The sequence below is a fragment of the Bombina bombina genome, chromosome 5 (assembly GCF_027579735.1).
Source record: "Bombina bombina isolate aBomBom1 chromosome 5, aBomBom1.pri, whole genome shotgun sequence".
Lineage (NCBI taxonomy): Eukaryota > Metazoa > Chordata > Amphibia > Anura > Bombinatoridae > Bombina > Bombina bombina.
In genome coordinates this window covers 287,345,675-287,355,714 of record NC_069503.1, presented here as the reverse complement: position 1 = coordinate 287,355,714, position 10,040 = coordinate 287,345,675, and the positions used below count along the sequence as shown (strand labels likewise).

At 34.4% G+C, this 10,040-nt stretch overlaps 1 long non-coding RNA gene across 1 annotated transcript; it reads left to right on the top strand.

Moving 5' to 3' along the window:
• The first annotated feature begins 598 nt into the window (after positions 1–598).
• LOC128659305 (uncharacterized) lies at positions 599–2,219 on the top strand. Its single transcript, XR_008402333.1, has 2 exons — positions 599–671; positions 2,002–2,219. It is a non-coding gene; the product is annotated as an uncharacterized LOC128659305 (long non-coding RNA).
• The last annotated feature ends 7,821 nt before the right edge of the window (positions 2,220–10,040 follow it).

Sequence of the window (10,040 nt, the reverse complement as noted above, 5' to 3'; positions counted from 1 at the left end):
GATGAAAATATTTTTTTTTAACTAATTACATGCACAACTATGTTAGTAGATTAAAATTGGAGTTTTTAGAAAAAGAAGCATTCAGAACTATGTTAGTAGATTAAAATGTAAGTGTTGCTTAAAAAAACCCTTTATATTAAAATTAGAGGAGCATGCAAAACTTAGAATTTTTAATAATTTAGTTTTACAATTTTCACTGTAATTTTATTTAAATGTTTTTAATATGTTTCTTTTATTTATTTTACATGTTTCTAGATATGGGAAGTAAGAAAATAAAGGGTAAACAGCTACCACGCTACCTTCGGTCAATGTTGGCGGAAACACCCAAAAGTGAAGCTTTATCTCCACCCATGCCACTAACATTATTGGACATAGAATTATCTCCCAATCCATATAAAGGCTTTCAACAAATGAGTGTAAACACCCAGACAGGTAATGGTTAGATAACATCTCATTTTTAGCTGTCAATTATTACTTTTTTTCCCCTAATAGTTGTTTCTGTATCTCTTTTTTTATTTACTATACCATAGATATTACCATGGAAGACCTAGAAAATATGGCTGAAATAGATGATTTTCACACTCATCCTAGGGTACAATTAGGTGAAGGGATGAGTTCAGATGATAGTCAGCCAAGAATTTAACTTTCAAGAACAAAAATGGAAGATAAAGGTATGTTTTATACTCATTAGTTGCATTAGTTTTTTAAATTAAATATTCAATTTTTCTAGGAATTGGGTCTGATGAAAGCTTTAAAGGAGTGGACAAAAGTGTTGAAGCCTATATAGTGGTTGTAAAATCTATAGAAGTTGAAAAAACAAAGAAGAAGGCACCACCATAGTGCACAATCAATAGCATATAAACGCCGGCAGCGCAGGTATTACTATACTTACAGAATCAAAGACACTTGAGAAGTGTCACAAACTTCTCCTGGACTCTTAGAAGTCGTCCAGATAAATTTCTCTCTTGTGACTCCGGATCAGCTGAATTTCAGCAGGTTGTCCGTGCGATGCTACCAGTTCACTTTACTGCAGCAAACAATCCTCTGCATTCAACCTGTCTGCATAAATGTAACCCTTCATGGGTCAGGATGCAACAAACCAAATGTTGCAGAAATAAATTCCACTGTCCAAAGGCAAAATTGTACACTGCAGTGTATATAAGAATAATCATGGAACAAAGTCTAATGAAATATAAAGACTTTATTATAAAACACAATGTTTCTCGGTCAGTCTTATTTTATTAGACTTTGTTACACCATTATTCTTATATACACTGCAGTGTACAATTTTGCCTTTGGACAGTGGAATTTATTTCTGCAACATTTGGTTTGTTGCATCCTGACCCGTGAAGGGTTACATTTATGGAGACCGGTTGAATGCAGAGGATTGTTTGCTGCAGTAAAGTGAACTGGTAGCATCGCACGGACAACCTGCTGAAATTCAGCTGATCTGGAATCACGAGAGATAAAGTTATCTGGATGACTTCTAAGAGTCCAGGAGGCTTTTGTAACACTTCTCAAGCGTCTTTGATCCTGTAAGTATAGCAATACCTGCGCTGACGGTGTTTATATGCTATTGATTGTGCACTATGGTTTTGCCTTCTTCTTTGTTTTTTCAACTTCTATAGATTTTATCACCTTGGGACACCAGCAAGCGTTTTGAAGGAGTTTTGCCTGCCACCATCACTTGAATATCAAGGAGTTGTTTGTTTTTTGGAGTTCCAGACTCTATTCTGGACTTCCTTATTATTATAGATAAGTGTCATGTTTTATGTTATACACATATAATTGTTCAATATCACCTTTCATGTTACTTGCACCTTTCATGTGGATGCACATATTAGCTTAGATCTTCAAAAGATCTAGGTACATTTTTGGCGCACTGACATATATATTTAATACAGATAATACACCAGCAGGAGGTACTATTTTGGTATAGATAATAATATTCTAAATTGGATATGTTAAATACTAATTTTTTTTGTTTTTGTTATTCTACAGATGTATCGTCAATATCAACTGCTGAACTGCAGAAAAAAAGCACTCAGAGTTGTCTTGAAGATAATTTTAAAAACAAAATGGCTAAAATTAGGGCAACTTTGTGAATGTTATTGGAGTAAGTCGATTTACTTTACCGAAGATATGTTATTTGATTTGATACTCTGATTTTGATATGAAAAAAAATGTTATCTAATTATCATAATAAATGATAAAACAAACTGAACCTCATTTTCTTTTGTTTTTACCAAAAAAAAATGTTTTTTTCCCCAAAATTTTCTTGAATAAAAGATGTTTTTTTGCGAACAAATTTGTATTTATTTACTAACAAAATTTCAACACCAAATACTTAAAAAAACCCATAAATAACTTTATCGAACCATTATATATTTAAAAAAAATATGGATGACAAGAAATCAAATATATTCAAAATGACAAGAGGTGACAGCATAAAGCATTTATTGTAGAGACAGCAGGAAAAAAGGCAGCAACGTTTCGGGACTTCTGTTCCTTTGTCAAGCTAGTGTGTACAATGAATTCAAACACCTTATATACCAATAAACCACCAGGTGGCGCTAAAAACACACATATATATATAGACAGGTAAAAAAAATGTAACCTTTCATATACCAAATTAATTCATTTTTTATATATATACTGAATTAATTCATAATCATTATGTAAAAAGTTTACTCAGAAAAAGGCATTTTATACAAAAATATTACATGTTAAGTTTCATTTTTAAAGTGCAATATTAGGATTTAAAGTGCAATATTAGATTTTAAATTTTAGATTTTAAAGTGCATACAGTTAGATATATCCTGTAAAGGATTTTGATTCCCACCAATTTAATCCAGAAATAATGTACTTAAAGAAACACTGATAAATCCCAGTCTTTATTCATGCCATTGGGATGCATGGTACCCAATTCATGAATCCAGAAAGCCTCTCTTTGTTTTAACATTTTCTCCCTGTCCCCTCCTCTACGTAATTTGGGGACATGGTCAATTATCTGAAAACGAAGCTGATTTATGGCGTGATTTTTTTCTAAAAAGTGTTCAGCGACTGGAGCTTTTAGATTTTTAATTCTTATAGAACTTTTGTGTTCTATAATTCTGTCGCGTACACATCTAGTTGTTTCTCCAACATAGCTCTGCCCACAAGGACATTTAGTTAGATAAATAACATAATCAGTGTTGCAAGTATAGTACCCTTTAATATGATATTTTTTACCATTACATGGGTGGTAAAACACTGAACCTTTAATTAGATTCCCACAGCATGAACAATTCAAACATGCATATGAGCCTAATCTATTAGTAGTTATATATCTTTGGTTTACAGATCTTCTAGGGCCTATATCTGCCTTGATTAAATGATCTTGGAGATTTTTACTACGTTTGTATGCAGGCATTGGAGGTTTCTGGAATTCTAGAATGTTAGGGTTACAATCAGCTAATATATTCCAATGTTTTCTAATAACTTTCTGAATGGCTGGACTGAGGCTGTTGAATTCAGAAACAAAGGCTAGTCGGCTGTCTTTTTTAACCTGTTTTCTCTTATTTGTAGTCTGTAATAGACTTTCTCTAGAGGTTGACAGCGCTGAAGCTATTTCTTTCTGAATTAAAGATGACGGATAGCCTCTCTCTAAAAATCTTTGGCCCACGTCTGTTAATCTTTCATTGACCAGATTGGGATCAGAAACAATTCTCCTAACTCTCAATAGTTGACTTTTTGGAAGGGAGGATATCAGAGATGGTGCATGAGCACTGTCATAGTGTAACAGGCTATTGCGGTCAGTGCTCTTTCTGACAATGTCCGTTTTTAAAGTGCACCCATCCTTAACAACCCTAGTATCCAGAAACTCAATTGTCTCTTCATTCCATGTCAGTTTAAACTTGATATGGTTAGTAGCAGTATTAAGATCTGCTACAAATGCCATTAGGGTTCCAACGTCGCCCAACCACACACCAAAGATGTCGTCTATGTTACGCCACCAGGTGGAGCCACATAGTACAAACCACTTGTTACAAAAAACTAATTTTTCTTCGAATACGTTCATAAAATTGTTTGCGGAGTTGGGGGCGACGTTGGAACCCATGGCTGTCACTTGGATCTGCATATAATAGCTGTCTTCAAAAAGGAAATAATTACAGTTTAATACCATATAAGGTAACTGTAACAAAAAATCTACTTTTTGTCCATTCAAATTAACATCATTGGCAAGCACTGACTCTATAGCACCTATACCACTAGCATGGGTGATAGAAGTGTAGAGACTCTCTACATCTAAACTAAAAAGAATAAACTTACTTGATGAAAAATTTAGAGTATCCAATTTAAGGAGAAAGTCACTGGTGTCCTTAATAAAGGAAGTAGATTGTTCCACATAAGGTCTTAAAATTCGATCTAAAAAAATAGAGACATTAGTTAGTATAGAGTCAGTGCTTGCAATGAATGGGCGGCCAGGAGGGGTCTCAATATTTTTATGTATCTTGGGAAGAACATACATAACTGGAGTGTGTGGGTATTTAACAGTAAGAAATTTAACTAAATCTTCCTCTATTAAATTATTTTTCAAAGCTATACTTAGAATGTGATCTAATTCCTTTTGTATAGAAAATAGAGGGTTAATGTTTAATTTCTTATAAACAGTAGTATCCTTTAATTGCCTATGTATTTCATTGATGTAATCTGTTTTAGGCATTATAACTAAAGCTCGGCGCCTGAACAGGGATAATTTTTGGGTGGCAAAATAATAAAAAAAATTTGCAGCCTGGGGGGGGGGGGGGGTGTAGTTATCAAGCCGTCAACCTCAAATACGCTTGAATTCCGCAGCATATTTGTGGCGAGGCTGATTCGCCTTAGTTATCAAGCCCTAGATACCGGAAAAAGTAGAATTTAGTGATGTAAGCTTCGATCCGCCGGACTCAGTCCGACACAGATCGATTCTTATGTCACTCCAGATGTTCCGCACACAAGTGCGGCACAATCTAACTACTTTTGCTAGTTATCAAAAAACTAGCAGGTACCCTTGGCACTTTTCCGGCCCAGCGTACCTGGAGGCGGCGGATCCCATAGGAATCAATGGGAGTCTGACCATAGCGAAAGTTCATGTTCGCTGCTGCCCGACATCCCATTGATTCCTATGGGAGCTGTCTACACCTAACACCCTAACATGTACCCAGAGTCTAAACACCCCTAATCTGCCCCCCTACACCGCCGAAACTAAATAAAGTTATTACCCCCTAAACCGCCGCTCCCGGAACCCACCGCCACTCTAATAAAATGATTAACCCCTAAACCGCCGCTCCCGGAGCCCACCGCAAGCTATAATAAATATGTTAACCCCTAAACCGCCGCTCCCTGACCCCGCCGCAATGATAATATATGTATTAACCCCTAAACCGCCGCTCCCTGACCCCGCCGCAACTGTAATATATGTATTAACCCCTAAACGTAAGTCTAACCCTAACCCTAACACCCCCCAACTTAAATATTAATTAAACACATCTAAATAATATTTCTATTATTAACTAAATTAATCCTATTTAAAACTAAATACTTACCTTTAAAATAAACCCTAATATAGCTACAATATAAATAATAATTATATTGTAGCTATCTTAGGATTTATATTTATTTTACAGGCAAATTTCAATTTATTTTAACTAGGTACAATAGCTATTAAATAGTTATTAACTATTTAATAGCTTACCTAGCTAAAATAAAGAGAAATTTACCTGTAAAATAAATCCTAACCTAAGTTACAATTACACCTAACACTACACTATACTTTAATAAATTATTTCTATTTAAAACTAAATACTTACCTGTAAAATAAACCCTAAGATAGCTGCAATGTAATTAATAATTACATTGTAGCTATTTTAGGATTTATATTTATTTTACAGGTAACTTTGTATTTATTTTAACTAGGTACAATAGTTATTAAATAGTTATTAACTATTTAATAATGACCTAGCTAAAAGAAATACAAAATTACCTGTAAAATAAATCCTAACCTAAGTTACAATTACACCGAACACTACACTATACTTTAATAAATTATTTCTATTTAAAACTAAATACTTACCTGTAAAATAAACCCTAAGATAGCTACAATATAATTAATAATTACATTGTAGCTATTTTAGGATTTATATTTATCTTACAGGTAACTTTGTATTTATTTTAGCTAGTTAGAATAGTTATTAAATAGTTATTAACTATTTAATAACTACCTAGCTAAAAGAAATACAAAATTACCTGTAAAATAAATCCTAACCTAAGTTAAACCTAACACTACACTATAATTACATTAATTAAATAAATTAAATACAAATAACTACAATTAAATACAATTACATAAACTAACTAAAGTACAAAAAATAAAAAAGCTAAGTTACAAAAAATAAAAAAAATAAGTTACAAACATTTAAAAAATATTACAACAATTTTAAGCTAATTACACCTAATCTAAGCCCCCTAATAAAATAACAAAGCCCCCCAAAATAAAAAATTCCCTACCCTATTCTAAATTAAAAAAGTTCAAAGCTCTTTTACCTTACCAGCCCTTAAAAGGGCCTTTTGCCCCAAAGAATTCAGCTCTTTTGCCTGTAAAAGAAAAATACAACCCCCCCCCCAACATTAAAACCCACCACCCACATACCCCTAATCTAACCCAAACCCCCCTTAAAAAAACCTAACACTACCCCCTGAAGATCATCCTACCTTGAGTTGTCTTCAGCCAGCCGACCCACCGATGGAACCGAAGAGGAGATCCGGAGCGGCAGAAGTGTTCCTCCAAGGGGCGCTGAAGAAGTCTTCCATCCAATGAAGTCATCATCCAGGCGGCGCTGAAGAAGTCTTCCATCCGGGCTATGTCATCTTCCAAGCGGCGCTGAAGAAGTCTTCCATTCGGGCGATGTCATCTTCCAAGCGGGGTCTTCAATCTTCTTTCTTCAGGATCCGGTGTAGGGGGGGCAGGATAGGGGTTAATAAATTTATTATAGGTGGCGACGGTGTAAGGGGGGCAGATTAGGGGTTAATAAGTTTAATATAGGTTGCGGCGGGGTCCGGGAGTGGCGGTTTAGGGGTTAAACTATTTATTTAGTTGCAGCGAGGTCTGGGATCAGCAGGATAGGGGTTAATAACTTTATTATAGGTGGCGACGGTATGGGGGGGCAGGATAGGGGTTACTAGGTATAATGTAGGTGGCGGCAGTGTCCGGGAGCGGCGGTTTAGGGGTTAATACATTTATAAGAGTTGCGGCGGGGTCTAGGAGCGGCGGTTTAGGGGTTAATAACTTTATTGAGTTGCGGGGGGCTCCGGGGGCACCGGTATAGGGGGTAGAACAGTGTAGTTTAGTGTGGGTGCTTAGTGACAGGCTAGCAATAAAGCTGTCAAAAAGCCGAAGAGCAGCGAGATCGGATGAGTGATAACTATCACAGTGCGCTGCTCATCGCCCCGTACTTGGTGCGCGGCTTTTTGACAGATTTATTGATAACTTAGGCGAAATTTTGCAGGTCCGCGGCGGCGATGGTAGGCGAGCTTAGGCGGGCGTATTGGGCTGGCGAAGGCAGGTAAGTTGACATGTTGATAACTAGGCCTCTTGGTCTTTTTGTGTCTGTCCATCTCTTTCTCTTATAATTGACAATAGGGATTGTAGTTTCCTTTCTGTCAGGCTTATGGCTCTATTTATTTGCTGTTTTTTTTCTTCGTCCATCTGCCTCTGTCACTGAAACATTTCTCTTTGAAGATTTAATTTTTGCCTTTCAATTTCAACTTTTCTTTTTCAATATTTTTATCAGATATGGCTGCCCAACGATCAAGAATATAATACAATCATCCTGAAAATTAGAAAAATGAACAAATAAAAAATAAAAAAATGGAATATAGGTAAAAGAGAATCAAAATAATCATCATTGATACATACCATCAAATAATGGTGATGATTGGCCGGTCAAGCTATCAAACAACTGTCCTAAATCTGCTATTAAAAAGAATATATAATTAGAATTTCAATTTTCACAATTTAAATTAACTATGAAATCATTGCCAAGCTCAGCTCATTATTAAATGTCATTCATCTGTCATTCCTATCTCTAAACGATATAGAATTAGAGTAAAATTACTGTCAATGCTATCATTGTTGTAAATTTGTAATTCATTTACAAAAACCATAAAAAAAATATTCATATTGATCTAAATTTTTGGATTTGATAGATGATAGACATAACCAATACTTGCAAATGTTTTTTTCTACAAAGAAGATTTTTTTTTAAATATCAATACATAGATAATTGCTAGTGAAATAACATGTGATTTTGTTAGAAATAATGGTTTACTTACCAGTTCCTCTTCCAACACCTGTATCTGGAGTGCTGGTCCTTACATCCAGGAGTGTATCCGCAGAGGAAGAACTGTGTGCGAGAGTTGATGTCAACCTTATAAATTGAACATGAGCTGTACTTGTAGATGGTCCTGAAACAGCTGAAGAAGGTCTTGAAATACTGGTAGTGGGTACTTTAGCGGTACTCCTCCCTGGCTGTGGTTGTGGTGGGGGGTGTAGCTTTAAAACAAAAATAAAAAATAATATTGTTACTAATCCATTGGAAAATGTATTTTAAAATAAAAAATGTGTTCAGTTTAATAAGAAAGCTAATAATGATAACATTGTGATCACGTCAGTGGCTCGTGGCACTACACTAATAATTAATTGTGTAAAATGAAAGTCAATAGATAATAAATAAAAAGGCATGTGATCAGGGGGCTGTCAGAATATGCTTAGATCAAAGTTAATATCAGAGGTAAGAAGTTTAGTAATATTTTAGTTTTGATTATGAAAAACTATTGAATGACTAGTAGAGGAATTATCTATCTTTTGAAACAATCGTGTTCTTGGCTCTACATGTTATATACTTTTGAAATATATTATTAAATTGTATCTAAGCATATTATAAAATAAGCATGGTCACATGGCATTTCATTTCTTAAAAATTAAAATTAAATTTGGCCTAATATTGCAATTTTTATTAAAAAGGCATGGTGTGAGCACAATGTTATCTATAGGGATCACATTACATAGTTCTCCCCTATATTTCAACTCAAATAATAAAAAAAAAGATCTATATGCGTCATTCCAAGATGTTTTAGACTATCAAGTGAGAATTTCTAGTTTAGCTTTCAAATACTCTCTTGTATGCAAGAACAATACAATAGATATATATATATCTAAATTGTTTTAAATATTGCTATTATAGTTTTATACAACAGATAATTAGAGAACCGAGATTATTATAGAATCACATACATTTTGTTTTTAATATATATATATTTCTGAAATCAAGAACTATGCAAAATTATTAAAAATGAATCTATGAATCAAGATTATTGAGGCCTATGTGCCACGTAACGTACAGCATAATTTCTTTTGTAGGAAGACAAATAAGGTTATTTTTCAACAATAATATTGGAAAAATACACCTATCGATATTTTACAAGCATTTGGCATCAATTATTACGTTATACATTTACCTCTCAAATCACTGTCACATTCGTCCGTTATGCCGGTGATGATCTCAGCCCCTAGACACTGAACAAGCTTCTGTTCATGGTCATTTTAGTCGGCCACATATGCTCTTCCACCTCCAGTGGCACGTGCAGAATTTTTTTCTTTGGCCAATTTTGCTTTTGCAAAACGTTTGATGTCATTATAACGTTTCTTTAACTGTTACAAGTCTTTTTTTTCCAGGACCCTGGGCACTAACTGCATCACTTATCCATTGCTAGATCATCGTCCTACTTAAAAAATTAGTCTGTTTGACACAATATCCAAATAAATATTCTTAAGAGTCAATAATCATATCAATCAAAACTACGTTTTGCTGATGAGAAAAGTAAGGATTCTTGGATTTTGAAGTCTGGGAATCCGATCCAGATGAAGCAATATCAAATTTGTAAATAAATATTACAAAAATAACGCACAGAATGAACTGATCAAAATTTTTAACAATAATAAAGTTCTTTAGAAATGTTGC